The 13,553-nt window shown below is 40.9% G+C and overlaps 13 non-coding genes across 13 annotated transcripts; 9 read left to right on the forward strand and 4 right to left on the reverse strand.

Moving 5' to 3' along the window:
• Positions 1-395: 395 nt before the first annotated feature.
• TRNAS-GCU (transfer RNA serine (anticodon GCU)) lies at positions 396-477 on the forward strand. Its single transcript has one exon. It is a non-coding gene; the product is annotated as a tRNA-Ser (tRNA).
• A 589-nt stretch (positions 478-1,066) lies between these two features.
• On the forward strand, positions 1,067-1,138 carry TRNAT-UGU (transfer RNA threonine (anticodon UGU)). Its single transcript has one exon. It is a non-coding gene; the product is annotated as a tRNA-Thr (tRNA).
• Positions 1,139-2,300: 1,162 nt separating this feature from the next.
• Positions 2,301-2,395, reverse strand: TRNAI-UAU (transfer RNA isoleucine (anticodon UAU)). Its single transcript has 2 exons — positions 2,358-2,395; positions 2,301-2,336 (listed from the first exon to the last, which is right to left on the reverse strand). It is a non-coding gene; the product is annotated as a tRNA-Ile (tRNA).
• Positions 2,396-2,808: 413 nt separating this feature from the next.
• Positions 2,809-2,890, forward strand: TRNAS-GCU (transfer RNA serine (anticodon GCU)). The gene has a single exon. It is a non-coding gene; the product is annotated as a tRNA-Ser (tRNA).
• Positions 2,891-3,479: 589 nt separating this feature from the next.
• Positions 3,480-3,551, forward strand: TRNAT-UGU (transfer RNA threonine (anticodon UGU)). The gene has a single exon. It is a non-coding gene; the product is annotated as a tRNA-Thr (tRNA).
• A 1,177-nt stretch (positions 3,552-4,728) lies between these two features.
• On the reverse strand, positions 4,729-4,823 carry TRNAI-UAU (transfer RNA isoleucine (anticodon UAU)). The gene is made up of 2 exons: positions 4,786-4,823; positions 4,729-4,764 (listed from the first exon to the last, which is right to left on the reverse strand). It is a non-coding gene; the product is annotated as a tRNA-Ile (tRNA).
• Positions 4,824-5,236: 413 nt separating this feature from the next.
• TRNAS-GCU (transfer RNA serine (anticodon GCU)) lies at positions 5,237-5,318 on the forward strand. Its single transcript has one exon. It is a non-coding gene; the product is annotated as a tRNA-Ser (tRNA).
• Positions 5,319-5,907: 589 nt separating this feature from the next.
• Positions 5,908-5,979, forward strand: TRNAT-UGU (transfer RNA threonine (anticodon UGU)). The gene has a single exon. It is a non-coding gene; the product is annotated as a tRNA-Thr (tRNA).
• A 1,162-nt stretch (positions 5,980-7,141) lies between these two features.
• On the reverse strand, positions 7,142-7,236 carry TRNAI-UAU (transfer RNA isoleucine (anticodon UAU)). The gene is made up of 2 exons: positions 7,199-7,236; positions 7,142-7,177 (listed from the first exon to the last, which is right to left on the reverse strand). It is a non-coding gene; the product is annotated as a tRNA-Ile (tRNA).
• A 412-nt stretch (positions 7,237-7,648) lies between these two features.
• Positions 7,649-7,730, forward strand: TRNAS-GCU (transfer RNA serine (anticodon GCU)). Its single transcript has one exon. It is a non-coding gene; the product is annotated as a tRNA-Ser (tRNA).
• A 2,329-nt stretch (positions 7,731-10,059) lies between these two features.
• TRNAS-GCU (transfer RNA serine (anticodon GCU)) lies at positions 10,060-10,141 on the forward strand. Its single transcript has one exon. It is a non-coding gene; the product is annotated as a tRNA-Ser (tRNA).
• Positions 10,142-11,978: 1,837 nt separating this feature from the next.
• On the reverse strand, positions 11,979-12,073 carry TRNAI-UAU (transfer RNA isoleucine (anticodon UAU)). Its single transcript has 2 exons — positions 12,036-12,073; positions 11,979-12,014 (listed from the first exon to the last, which is right to left on the reverse strand). It is a non-coding gene; the product is annotated as a tRNA-Ile (tRNA).
• A 1,084-nt stretch (positions 12,074-13,157) lies between these two features.
• On the forward strand, positions 13,158-13,229 carry TRNAT-UGU (transfer RNA threonine (anticodon UGU)). Its single transcript has one exon. It is a non-coding gene; the product is annotated as a tRNA-Thr (tRNA).
• Positions 13,230-13,553: the final 324 nt, after the last annotated feature.

Here is a 13,553-nt window from a genome sequence, read left to right on the forward strand (position 1 = left end):
CCCAGGTGAGCCATCTACAGCTGACCAAGTAGATGACAGACACTGCTCCATCATTCACTGTGCAAGATCGACTCACATGCTAGCATGTTATCATGACTATTAAAAATACAGTCCAAACGGAATAGATTCTATAATTCTCCTATAACATATGCTCTGTCTATTCAAAACCCCATAGAATTATATCTTGACAGTTCTGACAAAGTCTAGGGGAATCTTATGAATATTTGTAATTAGCACATAGTAAGAATTTACCAAAAATTAAATGTAGGTCCCTAATTGGGGGAAGACGTGGAATGTGAGATCTTGCCTCAGCTGTTTTTTTTCTTTTTTAGGTACAGTATATTGACACTTCAGTACCTTTTGTGAAGCAAGGTTTCAGATGGGGCTGTAGGGCAGACGAGGTGGCCGAGTGGTTAAGGCGATGGACTGCTAATCCATTGTGCTCTGCACGCGTGGGTTCGAATCCCACCTTCGTCGGAAAGCCATCAGAGTCTCTTTTGATGGCCAGCATTTCTTGTAGTATAATTACACTCTCTTTCAAGACAGAGCCAGGATCCGCTAGATGGGATCATCTGACTGTTCCATTTTAACAAATATGTCAAATAAAGTGAAGTATTTTGTGCGTAATAGAAATTAGATCTTTCATGGAGTTTCCAGAGGATTGCCTTTCACTCACTCCTGGCTTATTAACCAGTTTGGATAAATAGATTGATAAGAAAGCAGCTCTTACTCCTAAAGTTTAGGCCGTCTCAAATGAATGACTGTTAACATATGTCTGCCCCACAGAGACAGATCACTTCTAATAAGTGGGTTCTCTATATGTCACTGATTGCAGACATACTAACTAGAGCTATCGGTATGGTCTTGAATGTGAAAACTCTTATTTTCTCATATGAAAATGTAGTTTTTCATACTTCCAAGAAAAGTGCCTTAAGCATGGTCTTCAATGTGTGCGCGCACGTGGACATTCATATGCAACTACGTTTCCATACAGAGTCTCAAAATCATAGATATATTTATACCTCAGTAAGAGTACATGTTGCAATTTACATCCTGCGTGCAGACTGGCCTTGTAGCTCAGTGGCAGAGCACTGGTCTTGTAAACCAGGGGTCATGAGTTCAAGCCTCATCAGGGCCTTTTTACAAGAGTCTTTCTGTATGTTGTTTTCAAGTCATTCTTCCCTGGAGTCACACCTTGCTTTAGGATTGCTTATTGCCAAGCTTCCCTTTCCTGCTTTCATATTATCAAGAAAATATCATGAAGATCATTGAATTATAAATTATTGCCTCACCCCTTCCGATCGCCTGACGAACGCCTGACAAACGCCATTCTCACCCTGCCGGGCAAAGCCAAATAAGCCATGCATATTTACAGTTCCTTTGAAAGGCAGAGCGAGGACTAGGACCTCTGTTCCGACTGAATCTGCATCCACAGAAAGGATGTTATAAGGCCCTACAAATTTCACCAAGGAGATGTGAAATTCTTCCCCCATAAAATACTTTTTTTCCCAGATACCCCGGCTCTTAGGCAAATGAGGTTACTCCTCAAAACCCCACCCCCACTCACCATAAATATCCTTCTCTCCTGCTGTCCATTCAAATGATACAAGGTATCTTGTACATAGAGAGAAAGGGAGAATAGGCAGACTTGTGCTTCAAAGATTTGGTGACCTTGGATGGGTGGGTTGAATGAAGAAGTGAACCTGGTTTCTGGGAAAGGAGTATCGAGATGAAGATGAGGAAAAGTGAACATGGACCACATTCATAGGTTAGAGAAATACATTTAATAGGTTGAATGGTTTTGAAAAGTGAACTTCGAGCAGTAATTGTTGTTTTTTAAATTGCAAATAAATTAAAAATGAATGTGGGATTGGAGGCACACTCTGAGCAGAAAAGCACCATAAGCTGCTATGGTGCAACTCAAGATGGTGAATAGAACCTTTAATATGATGATGCTCTTCTTTTGCTAGTTTTTTCGAGTCACCTTTTATTGTAAGTAGCTGATACAGCATTTTTTGCAGCTCTTCAGTTTATGGTTATCATGTGAGAACACTGTTTTCATCATATTTATTATTCTACAAATGTATTGTTAAATGCACTGATGTGGTGTTTGCATGAAATGCAAGATGGCACATCATGGAATGTTTAAACTGAGCATCGCGTAGGATATGTGATATTTGGCACCCAGAGGAGTAGGACACGTAGATCCTATAAGAAGTAAAGACTCTCTAGCAAGGGCCGTCCATACTCTGAGTTTAAACTTTACTTTTTGTGAAATGGTTTATGAAAAACAACACGGCTGCTCCAGGTGAGGCTCGAACTCACAACCTCGGCATGGCTCAGTGCAAGTACTGCTGTATAAGTACCGCGCGCTAACCGATTGCGCCACTGGAGCTCTCTCTTTTCACATCTCCCCAGGTGAGCCATCTACAGCTGACCAAGTAGATGACAGACACTGCTCCATCATTCACTGTGCAAGATCGACTCACATGCTAGCATGTTATCATGACTATTAAAAATACAGTCCAAACGGAATAGATTCTATAATTGTCCTATAACATATGCTCTGTCTATTCAAAACCCCATAGAATTATATCTTGACAGTTCTGACAAAGTCTAGGGGAATCTTATGAATATTTGTAATTAGCACATAGTAAGAATTTCCCAAAAATGAAATGTAGGTCCCTAATTGGGGGAAGACGTGGAATGTGAGATCTTGCCTCAGCTGTTTTTTTTCTTTTTTAGGTACAGTATATTGACACTTCAGTACCTTTTGTGAAGCAAGGTTTCAGATGGGGCTGTAGGGCAGACGAGGTGGCCGAGTGGTTAAGGCGATGGACTGCTAATCCATTGTGCTCTGCACGCGTGGGTTCGAATCCCACCTTCGTCGGAAAGCCATCAGAGTCTCTTTTGATGGCCAGCATTTCTTGTAGTATAATTACACTCTCTTTCAAGACAGAGCCAGGATCCGCTAGATGGGATCATCTGACTGTTCCATGTTAACAAATATGTCAAATAAAGTGAAGTATTTTGTGCGTAATAGAAATTAGATCTTTCATGGAGTTTCCAGAGGATTGCCTTTCACTCACTCCTGGCTTATTAACCAGTTTGGATAAATAGATTGATAAGAAAGCAGCTCTTACTCCTAAAGTTTAGGCCGTCTCAAATGAATGACTGTTAACATATGTCTGCCCCACAGAGACAGATCACTTCTAATAAGTGGGTTCTCTATATGTCACTGATTGCAGACATACTAACTAGAGCTATCGGTATGGTCTTGAATGTGAAAACTCTTATTTTCTCATATGAAAATGTAGTTTTTCATACTTCCAAGAAAAGTGCCTTAAGCATGGTCTTCAATGTGTGCGCGCACGTGGACATTCATATGCAACTACGTTTCCATACAGAGTCTCAAAATCATAGATATATTCATACCTCAGTAAGAATACATGTTGCAATTTACATCCTGCGTGCAGACTGGCCTTGTAGCTCAGTGGCAGAGCACTGGTCTTGTAAACCAGGGGTCATGAGTTCAAGCCTCATCAGGGCCTTTTTACATGAGTCTTTCTGTATGTTGTTTTCAAGTCATTCTTCCCTGGAGTCACACCTTGCTTTAGGATTGCTTATTGCCAAGCTTCCCTTTCCTGCTTTCATATTATCAAGAAAATATCATGAAGATCATTGAATTATAAATTATTGCCTCACCCCTTCCGATCGCCTGACGAACACCTGACAAACGCCATTCTCACCCTGCCGGGCAAGCCCTGCCGGGCAAAGCCAAATAAGCCATGCATATTTACAGTTCCTTTGAAAGGCAGAGCGAGGACTAGGACCTCTGTCCTGACTGAATCTGCATCCACAGAAAGGATGTTATAAGGCCCTACAAATTTCACCAAGGAGATGTGAAATTCTTCCCCCATAAAATACTTTTTTTCCCAGATACCCCGGCTCTTAGGCAAATGAGGTTACTCCTCAAAACCCCACCCCCACTCACCATAAATATCCTTCTCTCCTGCTGTCCATTCAAATGATACAAGGTATCTTGTACATAGAGAGAAAGGGAGAATAGGCAGACTTGTGCTTCAAAGATTTGGTGACCTTGGATGGGTGGGTTGAATGAAGAAGTGAACCTGGTTTCTGGGAAAGGAGTATCGAGATGAAGATGAGGAAAAGTGAACATGGACCACATTCATAGGTTAGAGAAATACATTTAATAGGTTGAATGGTTTTGAAAAAGTGAACTTCGAGCAGTAATTGTTGTTTTTTAAATTGCAAAGAAATTAAAAATGAATGTGGGATTGGAGGCACACTCTGAGCAGAAAAGCACCATAAGCTGCTATGGTGCAACTCAAAATGGTGAATAGAACCTTTAATATGATGATGCTCTTCTTTTGCTAGTTTTTTCGAGTCACCTTTTATTGTAAGTAGCTGATACAGCATTTTTTGCAGGTCTTCAGTTTATGGTTATCATGTGAGAACACTGTTTTCATCATATTTATTATTCTACAAATGTATTTTTAAATGCACTGATGTGGTGTTTGCATGAAATGCAAGATGGCACATCATGGAATGTTTAAACTGAGCATCGCGTAGGATATGTGATATTTGGCACCCAGAGGAGTAGGACACGTAGATCCTATAAGAAGTAAAGACTCTCTAGCAAGGGCCGTCCATACTCTGAGTTTAAACTTTACTTTTTGTGAAATGGTTTATGAAAAACAACACGGCTGCTCCAGGTGAGGCTCGAACTCACAACCTCGGCATGGCTCAGTGCAAGTACTGCTGTATAAGTACCGCGCGCTAACCGATTGCGCCACTGGAGCTCTCTTTTTTCACATCTCCCCAGGTGAGCCATCTACAGCTGACCAAGTAGATGACAGACACTGCTCCATCATTCACTGTGCAAGATCGACTCACATGCTAGCATGTTATCATGACTATTAAAAATACAGTCCAAACGGAATAGATTCTATAATTGTCCTATAACATATGCTCTGTCTATTCAAAACCCCATAGAATTATATCTTGACAGTTCTGACAAAGTCTAGGGGAATCTTATGAATATTTGTAATTAGCACATAGTAAGAATTTACCAAAAATTAAATGTAGGTCCCTAATTGGGGGAAGACGTGGAATGTGAGATCTTGCCTCAGCTGTTTTTTTTCTTTTTTAGGTACAGTATATTGACACTTCAGTACCTTTTGTGAAGCAAGGTTTCAGATGGGGCTGTAGGGCAGACGAGGTGGCCGAGTGGTTAAGGCGATGGACTGCTAATCCATTGTGCTCTGCACGCGTGGGTTCGAATCCCACCTTCGTCGGAAAGCCATCAGAGTCTCTTTTGATGGCCAGCATTTCTTGTAGTATAATTACACTCTCTTTCAAGACAGAGCCAGGATCCGCTAGATGGGATCATCTGACTGTTCCATTTTAACAAATATGTCAAATAAAGTGAAGTATTTTGTGCGTAATAGAAATTAGATCTTTCATGGAGTTTCCAGAGGATTGCCTTTCACTCACTCCTGGCTTATTAACCAGTTTGGATAAATAGATTGATAAGAAAGCAGCTCTTACTCCTAAAGTTTAGGCCGTCTCAAATGAATGACTGTTAACATATGTCTGCCCCACAGAGACAGATCACTTCTAATAAGTGGGTTCTCTATATGTCACTGATTGCAGACATACTAACTAGAGCTATCGGTATGGTCTTGAATGTGAAAACTCTTATTTTCTCATATGAAAATGTAGTTTTTCATACTTCCAAGAAAAGTGCCTTAAGCATGGTCTTCAATGTGTGCGCGCACGTGGACATTCATATGCAACTACGTTTCCATACAGAGTCTCAAAATCATAGATATATTCATACCTCAGTAAGAATACATGTTGCAATTTACATCCTGCGTGCAGACTGGCCTTGTAGCTCAGTGGCAGAGCACTGGTCTTGTAAACCAGGGGTCATGAGTTCAAGCCTCATCAGGGCCTTTTTACAAGAGTCTTTCTGTATGTTGTTTTCAAGTCATTCTTCCCTGGAGTCACACCTTGCTTTAGGATTGCTTATTGCCAAGCTTCCCTTTCCTGCTTTCATATTATCAAGAAAATATCATGAAGATCATTGAATTATAAATTATTGCCTCACCCCTTCCGATCGCCTGACGAACGCCTGACAAACGCCATTCTCACCCTGCCGGGCAAAGCCAAATAAGCCATGCATATTTACAGTTCCTTTGAAAGGCAGAGCGAGGACTAGGACCTCTGTTCCGACTGAATCTGCATCCACAGAAAGGATGTTATAAGGCCCTACAAATTTCACCAAGGAGATGTGAAATTCTTCCCCCATAAAATACTTTTTTTCCCAGATACCCCGGCTCTTAGGCAAATGAGGTTACTCCTCAAAACCCCACCCCCACTCACCATAAATATCCTTCTCTCCTGCTGTCCATTCAAATGATACAAGGTATCTTGTACATAGAGAGAAAGGGAAAATAGGCAGACTTGTGCTTCAAAGATTTGGTGACCTTGGATGGGTGGGTTGAATGAAGAAGTGAACCTGGTTTCTGGGAAAGGAGTATCGAGATGAAGATGAGGAAAAGTGAACATGGACCACATACATAGGTTAGAGAAATACATTTAATAGGTTGAATGGTTTTGAAAAGTGAACTTCGAGCAGTAATTGTTGTTTTTTAAATTGCAAATAAATTAAAAATGAATGTGGGATTGGAGGCACACTCTGAGCAGAAAAGCACCATAAGCTGCTATGGTGCAACTCAAGATGGTGAATAGAACCTTTAATATGATGATGCTCTTCTTTTGCTAGTTTTTTCGAGTCACCTTTTATTGTAAGTAGCTGATACAGCATTTTTTGCAGCTCTTCAGTTTATGGTTATCATGTGAGAACACTGTTTTCATCATATTTATTATTCTACAAATGTATTTTTAAATGCACTGATGTGGTGTTTGCATGAAATGCAAGATGGCACATCATGGAATGTTTAAACTGAGCATCGCGTAGGATATGTGATATTTGGCACCCAGGGGAGTAGGACACGTAGATCCTATAAGAAGTAAAGACTCTCTAGCAAGGGCCGTCCATACTCTGAGTTTAAACTTTACTTTTTGTGAAATGGTTTATGAAAAACAACACGGCTGCTCCAGGTGAGGCTCGAACTCACAACCTCGGCATGGCTCAGTGCAAGTACTGCTGTATAAGTACCGCGCGCTAACCGATTGCGCCACTGGAGCTCTGTCTTTTCACATCTCCCCAGGTGAGCATCTACAGCTGACCAAGTAGATGACAGACACTGCTCCATCATTCACTGTGCAAGATCGACTCACATGCTAGCATGTTATCATGACTATTAAAAATACAGTCCAAACGGAATAGATTCTATAATTGTCCTATAACATATGCTCTGTCTATTCAAAACCCCATAGAATTATATCTTGACAGTTCTGACAAAGTCTAGGGGAATCTTATGAATATTTGTAATTAGCACATAGTAAGAATTTCCCAAAAATGAAATGTAGGTCTCTAATTGGGGGAAGACGTGGAATGTGAGATCTTGCCTCAGCTGTTTTTTTTCTTTTTTAGGTACAGTATATTGACACTTCAGTACCTTTTGTGAAGCAAGGTTTCAGATGGGGCTGTAGGGCAGACGAGGTGGCCGAGTGGTTAAGGCGATGGACTGCTAATCCATTGTGCTCTGCACGCGTGGGTTCGAATCCCACCTTCGTCGGAAAGCCATCAGAGTCTCTTTTGATGGCCAGCATTTCTTGTAGTATAATTACACTCTCTTTCAAGACAGAGCCAGGATCCGCTAGATGGGATCATCTGACTGTTCCATTTTACCAAATATGTCAAATAAAGTGAAGTATTTTGTGCGTAATAGAAATTAGATCTTTCATGGAGTTTCCCGATGATTGCCTTTCACTCACTCCTGGATTATTAACCAGTTTGGATAAATAGATTGATAAGAAAGCAGCTCTTACTCCTAAAGTTTAGGCTGTCTCAAATGAATGACTGTTAGCATATGTCTGCCCCACAGAGACAGATCACTTCTAATAAGTGGGTTCTCTATATGTCACTGATTGCAGACATACTAACTAGAGCTATCAGTATGGCCTTGAATGTGAAAACTCTTATTTTCTCATATGAAAATGTAGTTTTTCATACTTCCAAGAAAAGTGCCTTAAGCATGGTCTTCAATGTGTGCGCGCACGTGGACATTCATATGCAACTACGTTTCCATACAGAGTCTCAAAATCATAGATATATTCATACCTCAGTAAGAATACATGTTGCAATTTACATCCTGCGTGCAGACTGGCCTTGTAGCTCAGTGGCAGAGCACTGGTCTTGTAAACCAGGGGTCATGAGTTCAAGCCTCATCAGAGCCTTTTTACATGAGTCTTTCTGTATGTTGTTTTCAAGTCATTCTTCCCTGGAGTCACACCTTGCTTTAGGATTGCTTATTGCCAAGCTTCCCTTTCCTGCTTTCATATTATCAAGAAAATATCATGAAGATAATTGAATTATAAATTATTGCCTCACCCCTTCCGATCGCCTGACGAACGCCTGACAAACGCCATTCTCACCCTGCCGGGCAAAGCCAAATAAGCCATGCATATTTACAGTTCCTTTGAAAGGCAGAGCGAGGACTAGGACCTCTGTTCCGACTGAATCTGCATCCACAGAAAGGATGTTATAAGGCCCTACAAATTTCACCAAGGAGATGTGAAATTCTTCCCCCATAAAATACTTTTTTTCCCAGATACCCCGGCTCTTAGGCAAATGAGGTTACTCCTCAAAACCCCACCCCCACTCACCATAAATATCCTTCTCTCCTGCTGTCCATTCAAATGATACAAGGTATCTTGTACATAGAGAGAAAGGGAGAATAGGCAGACTTGCTTCAAAGATTTGGTGACCTTGGATGGGTGGGTTGAATGAAGAAGTGAACCTGGTTTCTGGGAAAGGAGTATCGAGATGAAGATGAGGAAAAGTGAACATGGACCACATTCATAGGTTAGAGAAATACATTTAATAGGTTGAATGGTTTTGAAAAGTGAACTTCGAGCAGTAATTGTTGTTTTTTAAATTGCAAAGAAATTAAAAATGAATGTGGGATTGGAGGCACACTCTGAGCAGAAAAGCACCATAAGCTGCTATGGTGCAACTCAAGATGGTGAATAGAACCTTTAATATGATGATGCTCTTCTTTTGCTAGTTTTTTCGAGTCACCTTTTATTGTAAGTAGCTGATACAGCATTTTTTGCAGCTCTTCAGTTTATGGTTATCATGTGAGAACACTGTTTTCATCATATTTATTATTCTACAAATGTATTTTTAAATGCACTGATGTGGTGTTTGCATGAAATGCAAGATGGCACATCATGGAATGTTTAAACTGAGCATCGCGTAGGATATGTGATATTTGGCACCCAGAGGAGTAGGTCACGTAGATCCTATAAGAAGTAAAGACTCTCTAGCAAGGGCCGTCCATACTCTGAGTTTAAACTTTACTTTTTGTGAAATGGTTTATGAAAAACAACACGGCTGCTCCAGGTGAGGCTTGAACTCACAACCTCGGCATGGCTCAGTGCAAGTACTGCTGTATAAGTACCACGCGCTAACTGATTGCGCCACTGGAGCTCTCTCTTTTCACATCTCCCGAGGTGAGCCATCTATAGCTGACCAAGTAGATGACAGACACTGCTCCATCATTCACTGTGCAAGATCGACTCACATGCTAGCATGTTATCATGACTATTAAAAATACAGTCCAAACGGAATAGATTCTATAATTGTCCTATAACATATGCTCTGTCTATTCAAAACCCCATAGAATTATATCTTGACAGTTCTGACAAAGTCTAGGGGAATCTTATGAATATTTGTAATTAGCACATAGTAAGAATTTCCCAAAAATGAAATGTAGGTCCCTAATTGGGGGAAGACGTGGAATGTGAGATCTTGCCTCAGCTGTTTTTTTTCTTTTTTAGGTACAGTATATTGACACTTCAGTACCTTTTGTGAAGCAAGGTTTCAGATGGGGCTGTAGGGCAGACGAGGTGGCCGAGTGGTTAAGGCGATGGACTGCTAATCCATTGTTCTCTGCACGCGTGGGTTCGAATCCCACCTTCGTCGGAAAGCCATCAGAGTCTCTTTTGATGGCCAGCATTTCTTGTAGTATAATTACACTCTCTTTCAAGACAGAGCCAGGATCCGCTAGATGGGATCATCTGACTGTTCCATTTTAACAAATATGTCAAATAAAGTGAAGTATTTTGTGCGTAATAGAAATTAGATCTTTCATGGAGTTTCCAGAGGATTGCCTTTCACTCACTCCTGGCTTATTAACCAGTTTGGATAAATAGATTGATAAGAAAGCAGCTCTTACTCCTAAAGTTTAGGCCGTCTCAAATGAATGACTGTTAACATATGTCTGCCCCACAGAGACAGATCACTTCTAATAAGTGGGTTCTCTATATGTCACTGATTGCAGACATACTAACTAGAGCTATCGGTACGGTCTTGAATGTGAAAACTCTTATTTTCTCATATGAAAATGTAGTTTTTCATACTTCCAAGAAAAGTGCCTTAAGCATGGTCTTCAATGTGTGCGCGCACGTGGACATTCATATGCAACTACGTTTCCATACAGAGTCTCAAAATCATAGATATATTCATACCTCAGTAAGAATACATGTTGCAATTTACATCCTGCGTGCAGACTGGCCTTGTAGCTCAGTGGCAGAGCACTGGTCTTGTAAACCAGGGGTCATGAGTTCAAGCCTCATCAGAGCCTTTTTACATGAGTCTTTCTGTATGTTGTTTTCAAGTCATTCTTCCCTGGAGTCACACCTTGCTTTAGGATTGCTTATTGCCAAGCTTCCCTTTCCTGCTTTCATATTATCAAGAAAATATCATGAAGATCATTGAATTATAAATTATTGCCTCACCCCTTCCGATCGCCTGACGAACGCCTGACGAACGCCATTCTCACCCTGCCGGGCAAGCCCTGCCGGGCAAAGCCAAATAAGCCATGCATATTTACAGTTCCTTTGAAAGGCAGAGCGAGGACTAGGACCTCTGTTCCGACTGAATCTGCATCCACAGAAAGGATGTTATAAGGCCCTACAAATTTCACCAAGGAGATGTGAAATTCTTCCCCCATAAAATACTTTGTTTCCCAGATACCCCGGCTCTTAGGCAAATGAGGTTACTCCTCAAAACCCCTCCCCCACTCACCATAAATATCCTTCTCTCCTGCTGTCCATTCAAATGATACAAGGTATCTTGTACATAGAGAGAAAGGGAGAATAGGCAGACTTGTGCTTCAAAGATTTGGTGACCTTGGATGGGTGGGTTGAATGAAGAAGTGAACCTGGTTTCTGGGAAAGGAGTATCGAGATGAAGATGAGGAAAAGTGAACATGGACCACATTCATATGTTAGAGAAATACATTTAATAGGTTGAATGGTTTTGAAAAGTGAACTTCGAGCAGTAATTGTTGTTTTTTAAATTGCAAATAAATTAAAAATGAATGTGGGATTGGAGGCACACTCTGAGCAGAAAAGCACCATAAGCTGCTATGGTGCAACTCAAGATGGTGAATAGAACCTTTAATATGATGATGCTCTTCTTTTGCTAGTTTTTTCGAGTCACCTTTTATTGTAAGTAGCTGATACAGCATTTTTTGCAGCTCTTCAGTTTATGGTTATCATGTGAGAACACTGTTTTCTTCATATTTATTATTCTACAAATGTATTTTTAAATGCACTGATGTGGTGTTTGCATGAAATGCAAGATGGCACATCATGGAATGTTTAAACTGAGCATCGCGTAGGATATGTGATATTTGGCACCCAGAGGAGTAGGACACGTAGATCCTATAAGAAGCAAAGACTCTCTAGCAAGGGCCGTCCATACTCTGAGTTTAAACTTTACTTTTTGTGAAATGGTTTATGAAAAACAACACGGCTGCTCCAGGTGAGGCTCGAACTCACAACCTCAGCATGGCTCAGTGCAAGTACTGCTGTATAAGTACCGCGCGCTAACCGATTGCGCCACTGGAGCTCTCTTTTTTCACATCTCCCCAGGTGAGCGATCTACAGCTGACCAAGTAGATGACAGACACTGCTCCATCATTCACTGTGCAAGATCGACTCACATGCTAGCATGTTATCATGACTATTAAAAACACAGTCCAAACGGAATAGATTCTATAATTGCCCTATAACATATGCTCTGTCTATTCAAAACCCCATAGAATTATATCTTGACAGTTCTGACAAAGTCTAGGGGAATCTTATGAATATTTGTAATTAGCACATAGTAAGAATTTCCCAAAAATGAAATGTAGGTCCCTAATTGGGGGAAGACGTGGAATGTGAGATCTTGCCTCAGCTGTTTTTTTTCTTTTTTAGGTACAGTATATTGACACTTCAGTACCTTTTGTGAAGCAAGGTTTCAGATGGGGCAGTAGGGCAGACGAGGTGGCCGAGTGGTTAAGGCGATGGACTGCTAATCCATTGTGATCTGCACGCGTGGGTTCGAATCCCACCTTCGTCGGAAAGCCATCAGAGTCTCTTTTGATGGCCAGCATTTCTTGTAGTATAATTACACTCTCTTTCAAGACAGAGCCAGGATCCGCTAGATGGGATCATCTGACTGTTCCATTTTAACAAATATGTCAAATAAAGTGAAGTATTTTGTGCGCAATAGAAATTAGATGTTTCATGGAGTTTCCAGAGGATTGCCTTTCACTCACTCCTGGCTTATTAACCAGTTTGGATAAATAGATTGATAAGAAAGCAGCTCTTACTCCTAAAGTTTAGGCCGTCTCAAATGAATGACTGTTAACATATGTCTGCCCCACAGAGACAGATCACTTCTAATAAGTGGGTTCTCTATATGTCACTGATTGCAGACATACTAACTAGAGCTATCGGTACGGTCTTGAATGTGAAAACTCTTATTTTCTCATATGAAAATGTAGTTTTTCATACTTCCAAGAAAAGTGCCTTAAGCATGGTCTTCAATGTGTGCGCGCACGTGGACATTCATATGCAACTACGTTTCCATACAGAGTCTCAAAATCATAGATATATTCATACCTCAGTAAGAATACATGTTGCAATTTACATCCTGCGTGCAGACTGGCCTTGTAGCTCAGTGGCAGAGCACTGGTCTTGTAAACCAGGGGTCATGAGTTCAAGCCTCATCAGGGCCTTTTTACATGAGTCTTTCTGTATGTTGTTTTCAAGTCATTCTTCCCTGGAGTCACACCTTGCTTTAGGATTGCTTATTGCCAAGCTTCCCTTTCCTGCTTTCATATTATCAAGAAAATATCATGAAGATCATTGAATTATAAATTATTGCCTCACCCCTTCCGATCGCCTGACGAACGCCTGATAAACGCCATTCTCACCCTGCCGGGCAAGCCCTGCCGGGCAAAGCCAAATAAGCCATGCATATTTACAGTTCCTTTGAAAGGCAGAGCGAGGACTAGGACCTCTGTCCTGACTGAATCTGCATCCACAGAAAGGATGTTATA

Source organism: Triturus cristatus, chromosome 12 (genome assembly GCF_964204655.1).
Source record: "Triturus cristatus chromosome 12, aTriCri1.1, whole genome shotgun sequence".
In the NCBI taxonomy this organism is placed as follows: domain Eukaryota; kingdom Metazoa; phylum Chordata; class Amphibia; order Caudata; family Salamandridae; genus Triturus; species Triturus cristatus.